Source organism: Dermacentor silvarum, chromosome 5, assembly GCF_013339745.2.
Source record: "Dermacentor silvarum isolate Dsil-2018 chromosome 5, BIME_Dsil_1.4, whole genome shotgun sequence".
Taxonomy (NCBI): domain Eukaryota; kingdom Metazoa; phylum Arthropoda; class Arachnida; order Ixodida; family Ixodidae; genus Dermacentor; species Dermacentor silvarum.
Window position 1 is genome coordinate 158,384,177 of NC_051158.1, and position 24,688 is coordinate 158,408,864.

Consider the following 24,688-nt stretch of genomic DNA (forward strand, 5'->3'; position numbering starts at 1 on the left):
GGTTGGCGGGGTCAATGACGAGGCATCGACCCTTTTTGACCTGCAGCTCACCAACGCTGACGATCTTCTTCACCGCTTCGTCGTCCTTGAAGGTCACGGCCGAAACATGGCTCATACGGTAGGCCCCGAGGGCCACCACTTCCGGCAGGAGCGATAGCGGGGCAAGCGCATCGCGGAAATCTTCCACCCGGTATAGGCGGGCCCTGATATCACAATGTAAAAAAACGGTGTTCACAACAAAACGCCCTGTTGGCAAACTCGGCCAAACAACTTGATACTCGTTGTCAGCAGCAAGAATCCTGTTACCGCGGCCGCTCTGGGCCGCTGAAGCCGCTCCTACGGAGCCTGAAGCCGCTCCTACATCATACGTCCGTCACGCTCGGTTGCCGAAAGCAGAATCCCTGAGCTATCAGGCCTGCCGAGGACAACGGCTGCCTCAATTAAGCGACAACGGTGAGTCGCTTTATGTGCGCGTGGACGGTCACGGCGAAATCTGAGAGATCCGTCCATGCATTCAAAAAGAAAAAGAAGATAACAATAAGCATGGGAGCCATTGGAGCGCGCACAAAAAGAAACGCGTGGCCTGCGCAGGGATCGCACCTACGACCTTCGCGTTATTAGCACGACGCTCTAACCGACTGAGCTAGCAGGCCGGCCGAGGACAACGGCTGCCTCAATTAAACGACAACATGAGTCACTTTATGTGCGCGCGGACGGTCACGGCGTAATATGAGAGATCGGTCTATGCATTCAAAAAGAAAAAAAAGGTAACAATTAGCTTGGGAGCCATTGGAGCGCGCACAAAAAGAAACGCGTGGCCTGCGCAGGGATCGAACCTACGACCTTCGCGTTATTGGCACGACGCTCTAACCGACTGAGGTAGCTTTTTTTTTCGTTATATGCCAGTTCTCGACAGGTTCACCTACACACTGTCAGCAAAACAAACAAAATGCATAACTAGGACACGAAAATACAGAAAAAAAAAAACAAGCTCTTACATAGGAGCCAGCATGACTTGGCTGACAGTGGCTATGGTGTTGGGCTGCTGAGCACGAGGTAGCGGGATCGAATCGCGGCCACGGCGGCCGCATTTCGATGGGGGCGAAATACGAAAACACCCGTGTGCTTAGATTTAGGTGCACGTTAAAGAACCCCAGGTGGTCCAAATTTCCGGAGTCCCCCACTACGGCGTGCCTCATAATCAGAACTGGTTTTGGCACGTAAAACCCCATAATTTAATTATTTTTTTTTACTTTGTCTTTTAAAATTCCTTTAGGGATGCCAAGGCGTCTACCCTTGGTAGTCAATCAGGCACATCAACTTGTGCTTTTTTCACCTCCAGAAAGTGTGACATGTGTTCATGGAAATGTATGCGCGCAGGTCGCGCTTCTGAGTCACAATAGACGCCTCGCATCCGCGATCGCCATAGACAGTAGAGGCCACTCAGCATGATGAGGTCAAATGGGACCCCGTCCTCATTATCCAGTGGTAGAAATCTTATGCCCTGCGGATGTAAGGGCAATTCTTTCTTCATTTTTCTTTGGAGAACGTCCCAAAAGTACACCCCCTCCCAACAATGTATGAAAATATGGTCTACTGTTTCAGGCTTTTTACAAATCAGACAGTTTGACCCCCACGGCATGTAAAATCCGCGTTCTTCTAAGAAGGTTCTCACTGTCAGGGTGCCAGTGTGAAGCTTGAAGAAGAAAGATTTCACTCCTGGCTGCACGTGCATTTTTTTTACTCGTTTCAAAACGTTCCTTCCCTGACTTCCACTGTATATGGCTCTGTACATCGGTACTGGAAAAATAACATCACACAGGTCACTGTACATTTTCTTTCTTTTGACGCTGAACATATAATCATTCGAGAACCGTACCGACAAAAAACGAACACTGGCTACTATCTCCTTGAAGTACCCAAACAAAGTACCAGGCATAATTTCGCTGCTGATAACAAGCTCTGGTAACGCACTACAAAGTCTCACTTGACACACTGATCTTAAGAACGGGTCTTTGACGTCCCGAAAGAAGAAAAAACGGCTTACAAGCTGCCGCACGAATAGGTGTGCCAGACCCAGGCCTCCGTCTTTCACTCGCCTGAAAAGATTCGTGCGGCTGCAGCGTTCCCAGCTGGAAGCCCAAATAAAAACAGCGAACACTCGGTGGAACTTCTGCACATGCACTCGCGAACAATACAACACTTGCATCATGTACCATAATTTACTAACAAAAAACAAATTGCACACTGTCGCTCTGGCGAAAATTGATAGGTGTGAACCTTTCCATCTCTCCGCCTTTTCTCGTGTTTCTTTGGCTTGTTCTAGCCAGAAATCATCATTTTTCTTATAACTTTCAAGGGGAACGCCGAGGTACTTCACTGGGGTTTTAACCCATTTCACGTTGGCAAATGTCTCTGGTGTTGACTGCCACTCGCCGTGCCAAAAGCCCAGACACTTTCCCCAGTTCACAAAGCTCCCCGTTACTTCTCCGAACCGTCTTACTACAGCGACTGTCTCTAGCAGGCTCTCCTTTTTCGTACAGCACACCGCTATATCATCAGCGTACGCTGAGAGCTTTAGCTCGGACGCCTGCAATCTGAACCCATGAACACGATCATTTTCAATTATTGCTTGACACAAAGTTTCAATATAAATACTAAACAATAGAGGACTCGGTGGGCACCCTTGACGCACGCTCCGCTGGACGTCAACGGGGGCCCCCAATCTGTTGTTGACTATCAGGCGCGTTTTGCAGTTTCTATAAGCTAGGGATATTCCGTCGATGATGATTGAGCCTAAATTAACATGTTCGAGTATGGAACGCAATAATGCATGAGATACCCAGTCAAATGCCTTTTCTAGGTCAAGCTGGAGTATTGCGACAGCCGACCGAGAGGCGTCACAACACTCGAGCACACACCTCAATGAACGAATATTAGTAAAAATAGAGCGGCCCTTAATACCACAGGTTTGGTGGGCTCCCACAATCTGCGTCATAACGGTCTGAAGTCTGCTAGCCAATACTTTCATAAATATTTTATAATCACAGTTAGTTAGTGAGATTGGTCTGTATGATGTCACGAGTCTTAGCCTATCTTTTTGTTCTGTTTTTGGAATGAGCACAGTGTGTGCTTGGGAGAATGACAGGGGTAACGTTCCCACCTCAAATGCCTCATCAAAGACATCTTTCAACTGACAGGACAGGTCTTGCTTGAATGCTTTGTACCAAGCCGCGCTCAGACCGTCCGGACCGGGCGACTTTCCAGGGTTAAGATCATCTATTGCCTTTTCTATTTCTGCTATTGTTATAGGTGCTTCAAGAGCTGCTTTTCTTTCTTCTGACAGCCGAGGCATGCGCTCTAAGAAGGCTGTTTTAAACCCTTCTACATCTACTGATCTATGAGCAAACAGCCCTTCGTAGAATCGAAAGAAAGCTCGCCCTATAGCCTCCGTATCTGTTGTTTCAATACCATTTTCTTCTATCACATCGATGTGATTACGGCGGGCGTGCGCCCTTTCGATTCCCAGCGCTCGCTTTGTGGGCGTCTCCCCTACCCACCGTGGTAGCTCAGTCAGCTAAGGCGTTGCGCTGCTGAGCTCGAGGTCGCGGGATCAAATCCCGGCCGCGGCGGCCGCATTTCGATGGAGGCGAGATGCAAAAACGCCCGTGTGCTTGCGTTGTAGTGCACGTTAAAGAACCCCAGGTGGTCAAAATTAATCCGGAGCCCTCCACTACGGCGTGCCTCATAATCAGAACTGGTTTTGGCACGTAAAACCCCAGAAAGAAGAAGAAGAAGAAGTGGGCGTCTCCCCGGCCGCCCATGCCTCGGCTCTGGCTCGCACTATCGCTCCCCGATAACGTTCTTCATCTGCTGCTTAGAGTTTCTGTTTTATGCTACGAATGTCGTCTTTAAACTTGCCCGGCTCACGGCATTCAAGCTTAACCAGTTTTTCAAGCAATGTTCTTAAATTTCTTTCTTTGACTTTATCCTCATACTTAATGCAGCTAGCTCGCTCTATGGCTTTCATTTTGACATGTTGCTTAAATAAATCCCATTGCGCGCCGACACTGGGCACCTGTTCTGATTTCATTGCATCTATCGCCTCCTTCACATCTTGAATAAAGCATTCGTCGCTTAGAAGCTTTACGTTCATTTTCCACAGATCCCACGAAAACTTGTTTTGTTTTTCCGCACTTCCCATCAGACATTTAACCAGACAATGGTCCGAAAACGACACGGGCACTACATGGTATTGGGTGCACAAAGGTAATAGCTCCACTGATGCATAAATACGGTCAAGGCGAGCGTGACTCTGTCCTTGGAAATGCGTAAACTGCACTTCTCTCGCTCCCTCGAGACATTCTGCTACATCATCTATATCACGTTCTCCAATAAACCGTCATAAAAGCTGACTACTTCTGTCTCTATACCTGTGTGCGTTGGTTCGGTCCCGAGTGTTCAAAACGCAGTTGAAATCTAACACAACAACATGTTTGTCTGCAGTCAGATATGGCTCAATGCTCAGAAAAAAATTATACCTCTCATCTGTACCGTTCGGTGCATAAATACATATTACTCTCCAGGTAACATCAATGTAATAAAAATCAACAACAATAAATATACCACTTGGACATGAATAAACACTCTGTACATCTATCCCCGGTAACTTTTTCAAAAATAGCAGGCATCCCGCGGAATTGCCCACCGCATGACTCACTGCAACGTAGTAGCGAGACGTGAAGCGAAGCATCATGCTCCGGGTCTGCTCCTCCCCTTCAACTTTTGTTTCTTGCACTGCCAACATGTCGAGGTCATGATCTACCAACAACCGGAATACTTGACTCTGCTTTTTCTTTGCGGCCAGACCTCGCACGTTTAACGTAGCCAAACTAAACGACGCGTTGCGTGCCATGTTTTAACAGTAGGTAGCAGGACCCGAAGCATGACGCTTACCTTGCACGTCTAGCGCACGGCTAGACGTCTTCGGATCCACCCGGTTGCCCGGTGTCCAGGTGCTGCCTCGGCGGTTCGTCGGTGGCCTTCCTCTCCGATTCGACATTTGGCCGTGGCTTAACGCTGGGGCGTCTCTCGGAGGACGCCTTCTGGTCCGCGGTCCCTTCAAGCGGACGCTTGACAGCCGGGTTGACTCTGCTGCTATGGGCTTGGCTCCCCGGCAAGTGCAGCTTCGTTGGTTCAGCTTGGGTGCCTTCTGTATCGCTGCTCTCCAACGTGTCGTCGTCAGCGGGAACGGGCGTTGCTGCCAGCTCGGACACTGTTGCTGGCGGCTTGGTCGTAGCCTCCGTTGTCACCTGGCTTTGCTTGCCTTCTGGTGTCTTTTCGCTGCACGGTTCCTTTTGGGTTTCCAAGCTTCCGCTTCCTTTTGCTGCCTCCTCGGCTTCAGTCACGTCCATTAAGAGATTCTCGGTGTAGTCGCTCACTCCTCGCCCAGTAGCTGCGGCGTAGGACCGCGTGCACTGAGCGTCTTCGTGTCCAAATCGTCTGCATCTCGAGCACCGGGGCACTTTGCAGTCACGCCGGACATGTCCACAGCCCTGAGAGCGCAGGCACTGCATTGGTCGCCCCGGAACTACCACTAACTCTAGTTCTCCGGCGACCCGTACCTGGTGCCGTAGGTCTTCCAACTTCAAGCCAGTTTTCAACTTCATCAGCACCGTCCGGGCAGTCGAGTTCTTTTCTTGTACACCCGGCACCCGCCAACGCTCACGCTGTACGCCAACCACCTTGCCATAAGCGGCTAGCGCTGTACGGACGTCCTCGTCAGCTACGCCGTAAATAAGCCAGTGAAGGCGTAACTTGACTTGCCTGTCCTGTGGGTCCACGACGACGCAGCACCGTCCCTTCACTTCCATTTCCTTCAAGGCTAGCAGCCGCTTGGTAGCGTCTGCATTGCACATGGTAACCACCAAGACATGGTTAATCTGGTAGGCCCCGAGTGCGACAACTTCCGGCAGCATCCTGGCTAGAGCGAGAGCGCCCCGGAAATCTTCGACTCTGTAAGGCCGTGCTCGCACGTCACCATGCAGAAAATCTGTATTGGTAACAATGCGTCCTGTAGGCAGTTGTGGCAAAACAAAATGGTACTCATATTCTTCTTGTTTCCTGTTACCGCAGCTGGTAAGGGCCGCCATCGCCGCTCCAACGGAGCTCATGATTCTACGAGCCGCTCAGCCCGGCTGCCGGAAGAAGAATCACCGACTGAGCTAGCAGGCCGGCCGAGGACAACGGCTGCCTCAACTAAGCGACAAGGATGAGTCACTTTATGTGCGCGTGGACGGTCACGGCGAAATATGAGAGATCGGTCTATGCATTCAAAAAGAAAAAAAAAAGATTACAATTAGCATGGAAGCCATTGGAGCGCGCACAAAAAGAAACGCGTGGCCTGCGCAGGGATCGAACCTACGACCTTCGCGTTATTAGCACGACGCTCTAACCGACTGAGCTAGCAGGCCGGCCGAGGAAAACCGCTGCCTCAACTAAGCGACAAGGATGAGTCAGTTTATGTGCGCGTGGACGGTCACGGCGAAATATGAGATTGGTCTATGCATTCAAAAAGAAAAAAAAGATAACAATAAGCATGGGAGCCATTGGAGCGCGCACAAAATGAAACGCGCGGCCTGCGCAGCGATCGAACCTACGACCTTCGCGTTATTAGCACGACGCTCTAACCGACTGAGCCAACAGGCCGGCTTTTTTCTTATTTATTGCCGGTCTTTGACAATGTACAGAGCACACACTACAGAACAATATCACAAAAATAACTACAAAACATATTGAAAAAAATGAAAGCCACCAGTCCGACATGGACTGGCGTTGTCTAACTAAAATTCTTTTAAAGCTGTCAGAGGTTCTAGCCTCGACAGCCAATCGTGTAGACAATCTTGTGTTTTCTTTATTGCAATAAAGCGAGACATACTCTCTCGAAAATACGTGCAGGCCTAGCGTATGGGTCGCAATGGTACCCAGCCATCCTTGCCCGCCATAAACAGTGGAGGCCCTGGAGCATTATTAAATTGTATGGAACTCCGTCCTCATTGTTTATCGCTAGGTACCTTATCTCATGCGGACTCAGTGGAAAATCCTTCTTGATTGTCCGTTATAGGACGTCCCAGAAGTAGACGCCTTCCCAGCAATGCAAGAACACATGATCTATGGTTTCAGGTTGCTTGCATATCAAGCAATGTGAGCGCCATGGTACAAGGAGGCCACGTTCTTCCATGAATGTTTTCACTGACAGTGTTCCTGCGTGCAGCCTAAAAAAGAATGTTTTTACCTAGTAGGCACCTCCATTCTTTTCACCCGTTTAAGGACATCCTATCATGGTCCTCCGCTGTATACCGCTCTGTAGAATGGCACTGGAAATACAATATCGCATACATCTCTATAGAACGTCTTTCTTTTCACGCCAGATAAATAATCGTAAGAAAAACGCACAGAAAGAAAGCGCACACTATCGACAACTTCTTTTAGATAGTCGTGAATTGTTCCTGGCATACTATTGGTACTAACAATGAGTGCCGGCAAAGCGGCTCTTAACCTGATCTGTAATACCGTACGCAAAAATGCATCACGCACAACTCGAAAAAACTAAAATCTATTGACAAGCTGTCGTACAAAAAGATGCGCCAGCCCCAGCCCCCCTTCCTTCACCCGCCTGAACAGATTTGTTCGGCTACATCTTTCCCAGTTGGAGTCCCAGATAAACACGGCGAACACTCTGTGCAACCTTTGCAAATTTACCCTTGAACAAAACAACGTCTGCATGACGTACCACAACTTCGTAATGAAAAACATATTACATACAGTTGCCCTTGCGAAAATGGACAGGTTGATGCCTTTCCAGTTGTCTGCTTTTTCTCTTGTTTCTTTTATTTGGTTCGTCCAGTATCCCTCGCTATGTTTGTAACTGTCCATGGGAACACCGAGATACTTGGTAGGGATTTTCACCCAGCTCACATTCGCAAAGTTGTCCGGGGCCGAAGACCACTCTCCGTGCCACAAACCGAGGGACTTACCCTAGTTCACTTTACTGCCCGTCACATCACAAAACTGCTTCACAACGCGTATCGTTTCTGTTACACTTTCTCTGTTTGTACAACACACGGCTAAATCATCGGCATATGCCAGGAGCTCGACTTCTGTGGCTGCCAAGCTACAACCTCGTATATGATCATTCTCAATTATCGCCAAACACGTCGTTTCTATGTAAATTGCAAACAAAAGAGGACTGAGGGGGCAGCCTTGACGCACAGAACGCATGACGTTAATGGGGGCCCCCAATGACTTATTCACAATTAAGCTTGTTGTGCAGTTATGATACGCCAACGCCACTCCCTCAGTGATGATGGCACCCACATTAATGTGTTCCAGAATGGCAAACAATATATCATGAGACACACAGTAAAACGCTTTCTCTAGGTCCAACTGAAGCACTGCGACGCCGTCGTACGTTATGTCACAGCACTCGAGCACGCACCGCATCGTGTGAATATTCGAAAAAATTGACCTCCCTTTCGGTAAACTCATGGAACATGTGGTTCTCACACGCCTCACGAGATACATGGATGATGGAGGACTTTACCCACATAGCATGGTTGGATTTCGACCAAAGTTATCGACGCAGGATATTGTGCTCCAACTTAAACATCACATATTAGATGCGGGCGCGAAAACTCTAGACACCAAGGCGATACTAGGGCTCGATCTAACAAAGGCCTTTGACACTGTCACGCACAAGGCAGTACTGCAAAATCTCCAAGAGCTGGATGTAGGACGTAAAACATACGCGGACATCAAAGACTTCTTGACGGTCGTACGGCAAAGATTACAATTGGGGGAACCAAATCGGAGGAGATCAAACTCAATAATAGGGGTACTCCGCAGGGGTCGGTCCTATACCCCTTTCTATTCAACGTGGCAATGATTGCTCTTCCTGCGAGACTCGAAAAAATAGAAGGACTCGGACACAGCCTATACGCGGACGACATTACCCTCTGGGTGGCGGCTGGAAGCGATGGGCACGTGGAAGAGATCTTCCAAACAGCAGTAAACACGGTCGAAAACTACATCAGAGACAGGGGACTGCGATGTTCCTCTCAAAAATTAGAACTACTGCTCTATAGACGCACATGCAGAGGTCGAAAAAGCATTAAGGAAACGCCTGACATTGTGGTCACAGTAGAAGGCACCAGGATACCGATAGTGGAGAGCCTAAGAATACTGGGACTCCGCATATCCGAAAACGGTCATAATGGGGAAACCATTAGACTACTGGATAATAGTTTTCACCAAACAATTAGACTAATAAAGCGGATATCCAACAGGAATTATGGCATGAAAGAGCTCAACCTTATTCGATTAATAGAAGCATTCGTACTCAGTCGTATTGTATATGTGGTCCCTTACCTTAAGCTCTACGCTGCGGAGAAAGCCAAGATAGAATGTATCATTAGAAGGGCGTATAAGCAAGCCTTGGGACTTCCAGCAAATACGTCAAACGAGAAGTTGCTAGCACTCGGCGTACACAACACATTAGACGAACTTATTGAGGCCCAGAGAGTGGCGCAGTATGAAAGACTTACGCAGAGTTTGACGGGCAGACACATATTAAACGACATCGGAATATCCTACGAAGCACAGCACGGACTGCGGGGAGACATCGCAAGGAAAATAAGGGAAAATTTCTCAATACTCCCAATACCCAGAAACATGCACCCGGAGTTTCACGAAGATAGAAGAATCGCAAGAGCGAGAGCTCTCCACAAAAAATTCAGTAGTGCTAGGGACGTGGTCTATGTGGACGCGGCGGAATACACAAATAGACAGAGTATGTCAATAGTTGCTACCAGTCTAGAGGGTGACTCCAGAGTTAGTGGCAGTGTAAAAACAGGAAAGGCTGAGGTGGCGGAGGAGGCTGCCTTAGCACTGGCAATAGCCTCCACGGAGGCCAACATCATAGTCAGCGACTCCAAGACCACCGTCAAAAACTTTGCCAAAGGAAGAATCTCGCCGGAAGCGCTACGAATTTTAGCCAACTATCGTGAAGATCGAAAAGTTTACATTATATGGGCACCCACACACTCCTCCCTTCCCGGGAACGAAATTGTGCACAACCTGGCTCGAGAACTGACGGACCGAGCAGGTAACACGCAAATACTGGGAACGGAGAGAGACCGGGTGACCAGCTTTACAGAGATAACCAAACACTATAAATTGGGCAGGGCCCGTTTCCCCCCGGCACACTCCTCGCTAAGTAGACGGCAAGCGACAGCATGGCGTTTGTTGCAAACAGAAACATATCCGAACCCGGTGGCCCCTCACCGTTGCTATCCAGAAATTTACACCGATAAATGCAGATTCTGTCAAGAAAGGGCGGACTTGCAACATATGGTTTGGGCTTGTCCTGGGACACCCATACAGAATAAAACGCACAAGACCAGAGAGCAGTGGGAGACCGCGCTGCTCAGCTCTGCACCGGAAGACCAACTTAAGGCAATCCAGCAGGCCGAAGATGCCGCCAGAGCCCAAGGGCTCGAGGCCGTCATCTAGGTAGAGACGCCTAGGTCTTACAAATCTGCTACACAAATAAAGTTTATTCCTCCTCCTCCTCCTCCCTTTGATCCCACACGTTTGGTGGTCTGCGACTATTTCTTTGATGACTCTTTGCAGTCTGGCTGCCAAAACCTTCATAAATATAGTATAATCGACATTAGTTAGAAATATCGGCCTATAAGATGTCACTAGCCTAAGTTTCTCCGCTTGGTCACTCTTAGGTAACAGGATGGTATGCGCTTTACCAAAAGAAGGCGGCAAAGTTTTGTTCACATAGGCAGCGTTAAACAGGCCTGTTAGCAGGGGCGACCATTCTTTCTTAAAAGCTTTAAGAAAACGCGCGCTGAGACCGTCAGGTCCGGGTGATTTACCATTGTTCAAATCATTTATTGCTTTTTCGACTACGTGTTCTCTTATATTCCCTTCTAATCAGTCCTTCGTCTCGTCACTCAATCACGGCATGCGAGCGAGAAAACCCTTCTTAAACTCATTTACACTGGCTTCTTGAAATGCAAACAGCGACTGGTAATAGTCTAAAACCGCTCGGCCTATGCTCTCATTATCTCGACAAGTGTGCCGTTCCACAAGATCTTATCGACATGATTACGTCGACCATGAGCTTTTTCAAGTCCAAGCGCCCTTTTGGTGGGCGTCTCCCCCGCTACTAATGCGTTTGCTCTTGCGCCCACAATTGCGCCTTGATAGCGTTCTTTGTCCAACTGCTCAATTTTTTCTTTAATGGTTCGCATATCTTGCTTGTACTGCCCTGGCTCTTTGCATTCCAGCGCTATCAGCTGCTTAAGTATCTTTCGTAAGTCTCTTTCTTTCATCCCCCTCTCAAACTTTAAGCAGCTCGATCTTTCTATTGCTTTCATTTCTACCTTTTGTTTGAACCATGCCCATTTCTCTGCTATGGTTTCAGTACGTTCATCGCATACTTCCATAACGGCCTCTTGTATTGCCTCTACAAATGGCTCGTCTTTTAGTATAAGGCATTAATTTTCCATAGGTCCCATATAAAAGATTCGCTCTTCTTCATACCTATGTTACACTTCACCAAGCAGTGATCTGAGAACGACACAGGTGCAACAGAATAACTGTGGCACTTCGAAATGACGTCCTGTGACATGTACAAACGGTCTAACCGCGCATGACTACTCCCTTGAAATCGCGTATACATCACTTCCCTCTCTCCCTCCAGACACTCACATACATCGTCTAGTTCATTTTCGCTAATCAGCTTAGACAATATATGACTGCTTTTATCGCGGATACCACCATTATTGGATCGGTCCCGAGCACTCAAAACACAGTTGAAATCTCCCAACAAAAGCACGTACTTTTCACTGCTAATATGCTGAAAAAGATCCGAAAAAAAATAATGCCCGTTCTTCTACACCATTTGGCGCATATATGCATATTACTCGAAATTGAACTTCACAAAAAAGAAAATCGCAAAATACAATCCTTCCGGATTGACATGAAAACACACTTTGTACTACAAGGTCTGGCAACTTCTTAACAAACAGGACACATCCGGCGGACGTCCCTACCGCGTGGCTCACGACCGCATAATATCTAGTCGTGAAACGCCGCACCATGCTCCCGGTCTCCTCCTCCCCGTCCACCTTGGTCTCCTGGACAGCTAAAACATCTATGTCGTGGTCAGTGACCAACCGTAGGACTTGACTTTGCCTACGGCAAACCGCCAAGCCTCGCACGTTTAGTGTGGCAATACTGAGAGACGGGTCAGGTGCCATGCTGTACTAAAGAATGAAGTAGGCCTGGAGCATGGTGCTTACCCTTCACGACTAGCCCTCGGCTAGCCGTCTCCGGAACCTTCCGGCTTGCCGGCGTTGTTCGGGGGAGGCGCTTTGTCGCCAGGCGTTTTCTCCGGCGGGATGTTGGGCTTTGGCTTGAAGCCCATTCGCCTCCCAAGAGGCGTCTTTTTCGGTGGTCCCTCGTTGCAGCTCATTGCACCCTCATCTCGGTCCTTTGTCTCGTCGTGGGTGCGCTTGACTGGAGCGGGAGTCGTAGTCCGGTCGTCGTCATTGACGGCCTCGTCCTGTTGCATTGTCTTCGTGTCGTCGATGGGTGCATCTCCACTAACGCTCCCCGTCGCCTCATCTTCTGTAGTCGCGACTTGTGCCGACGCACTCGGCATCGCAGCAGCCTCAGCCACCTTGCCGTCTGCGTTCCCGGCCAACGCAGCACCGCTCGTCGCCAGTGGCACCGGGTCTCCGGCTCCTTTGGCAGCGTCCTCCGCCTCCACCACGTCCATGACGTTCTCTGCCGCAACGTCAGTCGCAGCCGGGCCCGTCACGGCGGCGTACGATTTCACGCAGTCAGCGTCCTCGTGGCCGAAACGTCTGCACCGTGAACATCATCATCATCAGCCTATATTTTATGTCCACTGCAGGACGAAGGCCTCTCCCTGCAATCTCCAATTACCCCTGTCTTGCGCTAGCGTATTCGAACTTGCGCCTGCAAATTTCCTAACTTCATCATCCCATCTGGTTTTCTGCCAACCTCGACTGCGCTTCCCTTCTCTTGGTATCCATTCTGTAACCCTAATGGTCCACCTGTTATCCATCCTACGCATTACATGGCCTGCCCAGCTGCATTTCTTCCACTTAAAGTCAACTAGAATATCGGCTATCCCCGTTTGTTCTCTGATCCACACCGCTCTCTTCCTGTCTCTTAACGTTAGCCGTAAGATTTTTCGTTCCATCGCTCTTTGTGCGGTCCTTAACTTGTTCTCGAGCTTCTTTGTTAACCTCTAAGTTTCTGCCCCATATGTTAGAACCGCTAGAATGCAATGATTGTACACTTTTCTTTCTAACGACAGTGGTAAGCTCCCAGTCAGGATTTGGTAATGCCTGCCGTATGCACTCCAACCCAATTTTATTCTTCTGTAAATTTCTTACTCGTGATCAGGGTCCCCTGTCAGTAATTGACCTAGATAAACGTACTCCTTACAGACTCTAGAGGCTGACTGGCGATCCTGAATTCTTGTTCCCTTGCCAGGCTATTGAACATTATCTTTGTCTTCTGCATATTCATCTTCAACCCAATTCTTACACTTTCTCGATTAAGGTCCTCAATCATTTGCTGTAATTCCTCTCCATTGTTGCTGAATAGGACAATGTCATCTGCAAACCGAAGGTTGCTGAGATATTCGCCGTTGATCCTCACTCCTAAGCCTTCCCAGTCTAAAGAGCTTGAATACTTCTTCTAAACATGCAGTGAATAACATTGGAGAGATTGTGTCTCCTTGCCTGACCCCTTTCTTGATAAGTATCTTTCTACTTTTCTTGTGGAGAACCAAGGTAGCTGTGGAATCCTTGTAGATGTTTGCTAAGATATTCACGTATGCCTCCTGTACTCCTTGATTACGCAATGCCTCTATGACTGCTGGTATCTCTACTGAATCAAATGCCTTTTCATAATCTATGAAAGCCATGTATAGAGTTTGATTGTACTCCGCAGATTTCTCGATTACCTGATTTATGACATGGATATGATCCATCGTAGAATATCCCTTCCTGAAGCCAGCCTGTTCTCTTGGTTGGCTGAAGTCAAGTGTTGCCGTGATTCTATTGGAAATTATCTTGGTGAATATTTTATACAATACTGAAAGCAAGCTAATGGGTCTATAATTCTTCAGTTCTTTAACGTCTCCCTTCTTATGGATTAGTATAATGTTGGCGTTCTTCCAGCTCTCTGGTACACATGAAGTTGTGAGGCATTGCGTATAAAGGGCCGCAAGCTTTTCAAGCATGATATCTACTCCAGCTTTGATTAAATCTACTGTTATTCCACCTTCTCCAGCAGCTTTTCCCCTGGTCATGTCTTTCAAGGCCCTTCTAACTTCAGCGCTAGTTATAGAAGGAGCCTCTGTATCCGGTTCATCACTATTTTGAATGAAAGAAGCTTGGCTGCTTTGGGTACTGTACAGGTCAGTATAGAATTCTTCCGCTGCTTTTACTATGTCATCGAAATTGCTGATGATATTACCATGCTTATCTTTCAGTGCATACATCTTGCCTTGTCCTATGCCAAGCTTTCTTCTTACTGATTTAATGCTGCGTCCCTATTTTACGGCTTCCTCAATCTTTCCCACGTTATAATTTCGAATATCCCTTACTTTTTTCTTGTTGATTGGTTTTGACAGTTCGGCGAATTCTATCTGATCTCTTGAGTTGGACATTTTCATCTTCTGTCGTTTCTTTAGCGGGGGACTTTACATTCCCGACGGACGTGTCCCGTGCCCTGGCAACGCAAGCACTGCATGGGCCGGCCGGGAACAACCACCAAGGCCAACTCTCCGCCGACGCGGACCTGATGAGGAAGGTCCTCCACTTTGACGCCGCTCTTCAGCTTGAGCAGCACGGTCCTGGTGGTTGACGTCTTGTCCCCCATGCCTTGGACGCGCCACCTCTCCCGGCTTACCTGCTCCACCTTGCCGAAAGCCGCGAACGCAGTCCGGATGTCCTCGTCTGCCACGCCGTACAGTAGCCAGTGAAGCCTAAGCTTCACCTGCTGGTCCTGTGGGTCGACGATGACGCAACGTCGTCCCTTCACCTGCAGTTCCTTGTGGGCTATCAGCCGTTTCGTGGCGGTTGCATCCGTGAGGGTCACCGCCCAGACGTGGTTTATCTGGTACGCCCCTATGCACACCACCTCCGGTAGCAAGCCCGCGGCAGCAGGGCGTCCCTAAAATCCACGACCTTGTAGGGTCTGGCACGCACATCCCCGTGCAAAAACATGGTGTTAATCGCCACTCGTCCTTTTGGCAATTGAGGCAGAATAAACGGGTATTCCTTATCGTTAGTCCTGTTACCGCGGCCAACACTGACCGCTGTCGCTGCCCTTGAAGAGGCCATGATTCCACGAACCGTCACGTTCGGTGGCCGGAAGCAGAATGAGCTAGCAGGCCGGGCGAGGACAACGGCTGCCTCAATTAAACGACAAGGACGAGTCACTTTATGTGCGCGTGGACGGTCACGGCGAAATATGAGAGATCTGTCTATGCATTCAAAAAGAGAAAAAAAAAAAGATAACAATTAGCATGGGAGCCATTGGAGCTCGCACAAAAAGAAACGCGTGGCCTGCACAGGGATCAAACTTACGACCTTCGCGTTATTAGCACGACGCTCTAACCGACTGAGCTAGAAGGCCGGGTGAGGACTGCGGTTGCCTCAATTAAACGACAAGGATGAGTCACTTTATGTGCGCGTGGACGGTCACGGCGAAATATGAGAGATCGGTCTATGCATTGAAAAAGAAAACAAAGTTAACAATTAGCATGGGAGTCATTGGACCGCGCACAAAAAGAAAAGCGTGGCCTGCGCAGGGATCTAACCTACGACCTTCGCGTTATTAGCATGACGCTCTAACCGACTGAGCTAGCAGGCCGGCCGAGGACAAGGGCTGCCTCAACTAAGCGACAAGGATGAGTCACTTTATGTGCGCGTGGACGCTCACGGCGAAATATGATAGATCGGTCTATGCATTCAAAAAGAAAAAAAAAACGATAACAATTAGCATGGGAGCCATTGGAGCGCGCAAAAAAAAAAAGAAACGCGTGGCCTGCGCAGGGATCGAACCTACGACCTTCGCGTTATTAGCACGACGCTCTAACCGACTGAGCTAGCAGGCCATTTTTTTCTTTATTGCCTTCTTTGACAGAAATACACTAAAAGAAAACATGAGTACATGTATAAAATACATCAGTCACACTTGAGTGACGTAGTCATATTAAAATGTTTTCAAATTTACAAGGTCATCAAGAATAGCCACCCCTTCAGGAGGCTCGGTTTGCGCTTGATAATGTTCTCTAACTTCTGCAATACTGAGAATGAAATTTTCATGTGTCGTGCGAACATTTATATCAGCATGACGGACCGACATTCTTGTCTTCCATAAGCTGTGGAGGCTCAGGGGCATGAACGTATCGTACGGTATTTCACCTTCATTATCAGTGGCCAAGAAACGTATACCTATCGGTGTGATTGGAAGATCTTTTTTAGCGTTCGTTGTAGGATGTCCCAATGAAATATTGCATCCCAACAGTCAATGAAAGCATGATCAATGGTCTCCGGTTTTTTGCAGAGCAAGCAGTTAGCTGTCCATGGCACGTAAATCCCTTTCTGTTCTAACCATGTCTTTACTGGCAATGTATTTGTAGGCAATTTACAAAAGAAACTTTTAACTGTAGATCTTACGGGCATCCTTCTTATTCTCTTCTAAACGTCATTTCCTGGTCCTCCACAGTTTACAGTTTGGTATATAGGTATTGGCATCATAACATCCACTAAATCCTTATAGAGCTTTTTCTTTGTGATGGTACATAAATATTCCAAGGAAAACCTCGCATGCAAGATACGAAAAGACATAACCACTTCACGCATATATTCAACCACACTTTGCCCTCTGTCTTCACAAGACGCTATAATGAACTCTGACAGAGCTTTTGGCAGGCGTACCTGAATTACTGTTCGCAAGAAAACATATACAAGTGAGTGAGACCGTGTCCACCACAGCGAACTGACCGAAACAAATTACTGCGGCTGACCCTTTCCCAACTGGAACCCCAAATAAACACAGCGAATACCCTATGTATCTTTTGCACATTCACTCTAGCCATGAACAGAATTTGCATTACATACCACACTTTGGCTACTAAAAACAAGTTACAAGCACTAGCGCGGCCGAACATTGACAAGCCTCGTCCCATCCAGTCACCTGATTTTTCCTTCATCTTATCAGTTTCGTCCAACCAGTAATCCTTGCTATCTTTGTAATGCTGGAGTGGCCCTCCCACATATTTTGCTGGTGTGGTCGTCCAGCGTGCCGATGCAAAACAATCTGGCGTTACGTCTCAATGACCATGCCATATGCCACTGCTTTTTTCCCAATTTATTTCAGATCCTGTTTGCTTGCAGTACTCTTTTGCCACGCGAACGACTTCTCGGATACTTTGTCGATCATCGCAGAAAACAGCAATGTCATCCGCGTACGCCAACAATTTTACTTCGGTCCTTTGCAGTCTAAATCCTCTAATATTCTCGCTACGGATCACGGCTAAACAGAATGGCTCAAGGTACACCGCAAAAAGCAGGGGGCTGAGCGGACATTCTTGGCGGACGCTGGATTTGACTGAAATCCTTTCACTCAGGTTTTTATTAATGATAATCTGTATAGTACAGTCCCGATATGCCATTTTTACTCCTTCCATAATAACATTGCCAACGTTTACGTAATTAAGAATAAGAAACAGCACTTCATGTGACACTCGATCAAATGCCTTCGCTAGGTCGAGCTGCGGCATGACAACTCGACCTGAAAAGGCGTCACAGCATTCGAGTACACTGCGTGCCACATGAGTATTGGTGGAAATGGTGCGCCCTTTGATGCCACATGTTTGGTGTGGCCCGACAATGTCTTTGATCACAGTTTCTAGCCTCTTCGCCAGGATTTTCATTAATACCTCGTAGTCTGTATTTGTAAGACTAATTGGTCTATATGAGCTTACTGATAGAAGCTTCTCGTGATCGTCTGTTTTTTGGGATTAGGACCATATGGCCTCTACGAAATGACGGAGGTACTTGCTTTTTCTCGTATGCCTCATCGAACACTTGTAATAATATATATGACACTTCAGGTGCGAAAGCTTTATAAAAAGCAGATCGCAGCCCATCCGGTCCCGGCGCCTTTCCGTCAGCCAGCTCTTCAATCGCTTGCTCGATGTCACGTTTGCTGATCTGTTCCTCTAATCTCTCTCTCTTACGTCATCATCAAGTTGAGCATGGCATTCAAGAAATCTGTTTCAAACCCTAAACCCACCAGTTTCCTTTCACCAAAAGGTTTCCGATAGTGCTCTGCAAAGGCGTTTTCTATCATTTTTTGATCCGATGTGATCTTATCATCATACCTGATTTGTTGAATTTCATTCTTCATAGCATACCTCTTTTCATCGGCCAGGGCGCGTTTGTTTGGCCTCTCATCAACCCATAGCCTCTCTGCTCGCGCCCGAATCACAGCAGCCTTATATTTTCTAATGTCAATAGCTTCCAATTCGTTTTTAACGGTGCTAATATCACCTGTAAACTTTCCAGGTTCAGCACTCTCCATCTCAAGCAAGAACTCGAGCTGTCGTTGAAGCTCCTTTTCCTTAACTTTTTTCATTGTGGCGCCTAACACATCCCCTTTCAATCGCGATCATTTTAACTTTAATTTTTAGCTCTTCCCATGCTTCCGCATAGTCCCTTGGCTGGTCGTTTATTAGTCTTGCTATTTCTTCTTTTACTCTGGTAACAAAGCATTCATCTTCAAGAAGGTTCTGATTAAATTTCCAAAGCTGCCAGTTGAAACGTGACTGTTTTGGTCGGGTGCCAATGGTAAAAAACACCATACTATGATCGCTGAAAGAGACCGGCTGTGCAACACACCCGTTACATATGGGTACAAGGTCAAGCAAAACATACGCTCTACCCAATCTCGCCTGACTGCCGCGCTGACAATGCGTATATTGCAGTTGTGTTGCACCGATTAAGAGACGGCCAACATCTTCTAAGTTGTATTCCTGAACTAGGGTGTTCAAAAACAGAGTACTTTTGTCCCGCACTGCGGTTGGCTTAGCGCGATCTTGAGCCTAACAGACGCAATTGAAGTGCCCCAAAAATATGATATACCTATCGCTATCACAACTTAGATACTGTTCAACTTCGGCGAAAAACACATTTCTTTCATGCATATTGACACGTATAGATGTTTATCTTTCACCGGTGGCCGCTTTCCACCGGCTAACAAATGTTAAACGTTATCGCTCGGCGCAGGACGCGCCTGTATCGGAAGTTTCTAGAACGTTATCGATGCTTCTTTCCATTGCCTGTTTTCACCGACGCTTATGTTATCTGATTGCATGACTGACGCGAATTCTCTAGAACTTTCTGGAAGACACGCGGGCATCAGGGATTAATCTAGAACCTTCGATGACTCAGGTATAAAAGCCGACGCGTTTCGCCGCTGATCAGATTTTCGACGATCGCCGACTGTGTTCGCCGCTATCGTTGTGCTTTGAGTGTACCTTGATTTTGTGGGCACAGGTTCGCCCAATAAACAACCAGTTTCGTCGTACACAGTTTTACGACTGTTTTCTTCAGCGTCACTACTACGTGACAATATCATTGGGCCCATACAAACAAATAAGTCTCCACTGAAAACCACTGAAAGAAAAATCAAAAACGATAAGACAACCAGTTTCACTTACATTGAGCGCTTGCTCAGTGATACCCAAACTCTTTCGTATCAAAAGTAAACAGCCCTCGGACGTCCCCACAGCATGGCACACGCAAGCGTTATAATACGTCCTAAACGTGGCTACCATGCGATCAGTTTGTTCCTCGCTTTCAACCTTTGTTTCTTGTACTGCAACAAGATACAGTTCATTTTCAGCAAGGAGGTGACTGACCTGATATTGCTGACGTCTTGCGGCAAGGCCACGTACATTAATCGTGGCCACTCGCAGTCCTCTCACCCGATTCACTGCCATTGTCGATTAAAAACAAACTGACCGCATATTGCGCATTCCGCGCCTACACCAAACGTGCATAACGTCCAACAGATGCATGCATGTCAGTATACAGATTCCCACAATTTCCAAAAACCGTCTTCACGCGTACCTTGGATGCGTAGCACACGACCTTTCTCGATTTTGTAGCCATGGTGCGTGGTTCTCCGCCCGTGCGCCTTCGCAGGCAGGTTTTCACGTCCTACTTGAGCTTTGTAGCCGCCGGTTGTCTATCCGGCGGGTAATTGGTTTCGGTCGAAAGGTCGGCCGACGCGTAACCACCGATTTTGCAGGCGGTTCCTCGCTTGTATTGTCTCCTAAACCGCCGTCCTCGCGGTCGGTTTGATCGCGAGTTCTTTTCACGACGGACCCACTTACGCCAGCTACTTCAATTTCCTCAGCATACGCTTCGTCGCTGCAAGTCGTATCGGTGCTTGATGGTTCTATGCCTACGTTGTCAACCATGTTTGGGTCGTTTTTTGCGCTCTGTTTCACTTCATCTCCAGGCTCACTCATCCCGGGCGATTTTCCCTGCTCTGGTCCCCGTGGCTCTTGCTCAGGGGGCGTCACCGGTACCTTCGTCTGATCCGCATCACGAGGAGACACTTCAGCAACTTCCGCTTCATCCATTAGAAGCTCAACCATTTCCTCTTTTGCTGCTGGCCCTGTCCCGCTCGCGTATGTTTTCACGCACTGCGACTCGTCATGCCCATAGCGACGGCAGAGTGCGCAACGAGGAACGCGGCATTCCCGACGGATGTGTCCGGTGTTCCTGCACCGAAGGCAAAGCGGTGCTCTGCCTGGTGCTACTACCAAGACCTGTTCCCCCGCGACACGCAACAAATGTGGCACGTCTTCCACTGTCAGTCCCTTCCGCAACACTAAATTGACAAGCCGTGTTGACGAACCTTTCTCTCGCAGTGCTTGAACACGCCACCGTTCTCCAGTAATGTCCTTGACAGTGCCGAAGGGTGCCAAGGCTTCGCACACATCCTCATCCGGAAGGTTGTGAAGCATCCAATGTACCTTTAGACGCACCGCTTGGTTCCCAGGATCGATAACCATGCAACGTTGCTCTTTTTGACATCTCTTGCACATAGCATTTGCTTCACAGCTTCACCGTTCTTGAATGTTACTGCCCATACGTGACTCATTTGATACGCCCCTAGCGCAACTACGTCGGGCAGCAACTTCAAACTTGCCAGCATGTCCCGGAAATGTTCCACGCGATACGGTCTAGCACGCATGTCTGCGTGTAAAAACAAAGTGTTCAAAACAACTCGCCCAGTTGGTAATTGTGGCAGCAGCACCTGATACTCCGAATCCTCGTTCATATTTGTCCTGGTACCGCGGAGCTCATGTCAGCTGACGGAGCTCATGTCAACCGACTGAGCTAGCAGGCCGGCCGAGGACAACGGCTGCCTCAATTAAGCGACAACGGTGAGTAGCTTTATGTGCGCGTGGACGGTCACGGCGAAATCTGAGAGATCCGTCCATGCATTCAAAAAGAAAAAGAAGATAACACTAAGCATGGGAGCCATTGGAGCGTGCAAAAAAAGAAACGCGTGGCCTGCGCAGGAATCGAACCTACGACCTTCGCGTTATTAGCACGACGCTTTTTTTTTCTTTATTACCGACTTGGCAACATACAACACAAGACATTTTAACAATACATGAGGGTCATGATAAAAGTGTCTGCCATTGGTTGGCTGACACGGGGGCTAAAAACGCTTGAGGTTCGCAAGCTCAGTCATCACACTGAGCCATGTTGGTTGTTCTTTTTGCAAACTGTACAATTCTTTAATATAACAAATGCTTTCGATGAAGTACTCTCTAACAGGCCGGAGGTTTGGTTCGGCATGTCTCACGGCCATTCTACATTTCCGTATACTATGCAAGGACAACAGCATGAACATGTCATATGGTACAGTGTCTTCATTTGGAGTAGGCAAGAAACGAATCCCGTATGGCGTAATCGGTAAGTCGTTCTTTAAGGTTCTCTGTAAGACAACCCAGTGGAATACCGCATCCCAACAGTCGAGAAAGATGTGTTCAACTGTTTCGGATTTGCGGCATATTAAACAGTTGACGCTCCAAGGCACAAAAAGTCCTTTCTCCTCAAGCCATGGTTTAACAGGTAAAGTATTGGTGTGGAGCTGGAAAAAGAAGGACTTCGCCGACGGACGTACTGGCATTCGTTTTACTCTCTTTAGCACGTTGTTTTCCGGTCCAATGCGGAACATCGAGCGATACAATGGTACCGGCAACATTGCCTCTATCAAGTCCTTATATAAGCGCTTTCGTGGTACCCGACTTACGGTATTCCATAGAAAACCGAACCTTCAAATGCTGGAAAGCCCAGACGACTTCCTTTAGAAAACCGCGCAATCTACATTGACTGCACCGGCGAGACGAAACGATGAATTCTGGTATAGCTTCGCTCAGCCTTACTTGAAACATAGTTAACAAAAACGGGTCCTTTTCGTCCCGTAAGTAAACAAACCTCGACACAATCTGCCTTATGAACAAATGTGCAAGACCTAGTCCTCCACTTTTAACGGAACGAAACAGATTGGCGCGAGTGGTGCGCTCCCAGCTTGAACCCCATACAAACACCGCGAGTACTCTGTGTAATCGCTGTATGTTGGCCCTTGACATGCACAATGCTTGAAGCACGTAAAAGATTTTAGCAACGGCAAAGAGGTTGCAGACCGTCGCACGAGCAAACATTGAGAAATTGCGGCCCCCCCATTTAAGTGTACACTCTCTAACTCTTTCTGTTTCAGCATTCCAGTAATCCACTGCGTCACGGTAGTGCTCAAGCGGCACCCCGAGATAGTTTGCCGGCAGTGACGGTCCACTGGATATTTACAAACGTACTTGGAGGGTTTACCCAGTTCCCGATCCATACCCCTAGGCATTTATCAAAGTTGATAGCACTGCCTGTCGTTCTGCAGTATGATAACACTTCCGCGATCGCGATTTCAACACTTTCTTTGTCCCGACAAAACAACGCGATGTCGTCCGCATATGCGAGCACTTTCACTTCTGCAGACTGTACTCTGAAACCCAATGTTATATTGTCATTGTTGATCTTCCTACAAAGCGGCTCTATGTATATCGCAAATAAAATAGGGGACAAACCACACCCCTGGCGCACGGATGACCGCACCCTAAAGCTTTTGGTAACCTTCTTGTTTATTATGAGACTTGCGGTACAGTCTTGATAGCACATCTGTACCCCATCCAAGATTAATTCACCTACATTTACAAGTTCTAGAATACAGAAAAGAATTTTATGGGCCACATGGTCGAAAGCCTTCTGCATGTCCAACCGTAACATGGCTCTGTGTTCACCTAGGTCGTCGCAGTATTCTAAAATGCTTCTGGCGATGTGAATATTTGTATAGATTGACCGTCCTTTAATGCCACATGTTTGGTGCGGCCCTAGGATGCGTGTCACTACTCCTTGTAATCGCTTTCCGAGAACTCTCGTAAATATCTTATAGTCAACGTTCATCAGTGATATCGGGCGATAAGCGTCGACAGCTAACAATTTATCTGGGTCGTCTGTTTTTGGTATCAGCACCACGTCCGAAGTCCGAAAAGATGGAGTACCAGCTTTCGGGTGTAGACCTCCTTAAACAATCGTAACAGGACCTGGCTGGCCTCACTTTTGAAGGTCTTATAAAAAGCCGCTCCGAGTCCATCAGGTCCCGGGGACTTGCCTACAACTAAATCATCTATGGCTCCTACGATTTCGGCGATGCTCAGAGGCCATTCCAGACGCTCCCGAATATCGTCTTCTAGCTGTGGCATGTTTGACAGGAAGTCCGTTTTAAATCCTTCTGTGACATCCTTACCACTCCCGAATAATTCACCATAATGATTAAGAAACGCTTGTTCGATTTTCTCAGGTTGGTCCGTGATTTCGTTCCCGTGTCAAATCATTCTGATTTCATTCCGCCTCGCGTACGCCTTTTCGTCCGATAAGGCTCGTTTTGTCAGTGTCTCGCCTAGCCAGACCCTTTCCGCTCGTGCTCTTACAAGTGCTCCTTTGAACTTATTTTCATCGATAAGCTCAAGCTGGCTCTTCAATTATTTTATTTCTTTTGTTCGGCTCCCAGGTCTGTCGCTTTCTGCAGTGTATAAAAAGTCAAGCTGCTGTTGTATTTCTTTTTCTATTGTTAAAAGTTTCCGTAGTAGCTTCTTCTATAGCGCTGATCTTAACTTGTTTAAAAATCTCCCATAATTCTAGCATGTGACCTTCTTCGGCCTCAATCTGTCTTTTCTTTCACACCTTCACAAAACGATTCTTTCAGCAGCAGCCTATCGTTAAACTTCTACGTCTTCCAGTTAAATCTCGACTTGCTTGGTTTAGTACCTATAGTGAACGTTACAAGGCTGTGATCACTGAACGACACATGTTTCACATTATAACTGCCACACATGGGAAGCAAGATCCAGTGCAACGTACACTCTGTCTAGCCTAGCGTGACTATGCCCCTAAAAATGTGTGCATGCGGGCACACCAGCACTGGT

General features: G+C 47.7%; 6 non-coding genes across 6 annotated transcripts; all 6 read right to left on the bottom strand.

The window, feature by feature from the left end:
• Positions 1 to 579: 579 nt before the first annotated feature.
• Trnai-aau (transfer RNA isoleucine (anticodon AAU)) lies at positions 580 to 653 on the bottom strand. Its single transcript has one exon. It is a non-coding gene; the product is annotated as a tRNA-Ile (tRNA).
• Positions 654 to 6,399: 5,746 nt separating this feature from the next.
• Trnai-aau (transfer RNA isoleucine (anticodon AAU)) lies at positions 6,400 to 6,473 on the bottom strand. Its single transcript has one exon. It is a non-coding gene; the product is annotated as a tRNA-Ile (tRNA).
• A 161-nt stretch (positions 6,474 to 6,634) lies between these two features.
• Trnai-aau (transfer RNA isoleucine (anticodon AAU)) lies at positions 6,635 to 6,708 on the bottom strand. The gene has a single exon. It is a non-coding gene; the product is annotated as a tRNA-Ile (tRNA).
• An 8,971-nt stretch (positions 6,709 to 15,679) lies between these two features.
• Trnai-aau (transfer RNA isoleucine (anticodon AAU)) lies at positions 15,680 to 15,753 on the bottom strand. The gene has a single exon. It is a non-coding gene; the product is annotated as a tRNA-Ile (tRNA).
• Positions 15,754 to 15,916: 163 nt separating this feature from the next.
• Positions 15,917 to 15,990, bottom strand: Trnai-aau (transfer RNA isoleucine (anticodon AAU)). The gene has a single exon. It is a non-coding gene; the product is annotated as a tRNA-Ile (tRNA).
• Positions 15,991 to 16,160: 170 nt separating this feature from the next.
• Trnai-aau (transfer RNA isoleucine (anticodon AAU)) lies at positions 16,161 to 16,234 on the bottom strand. The gene has a single exon. It is a non-coding gene; the product is annotated as a tRNA-Ile (tRNA).
• Positions 16,235 to 24,688: the final 8,454 nt, after the last annotated feature.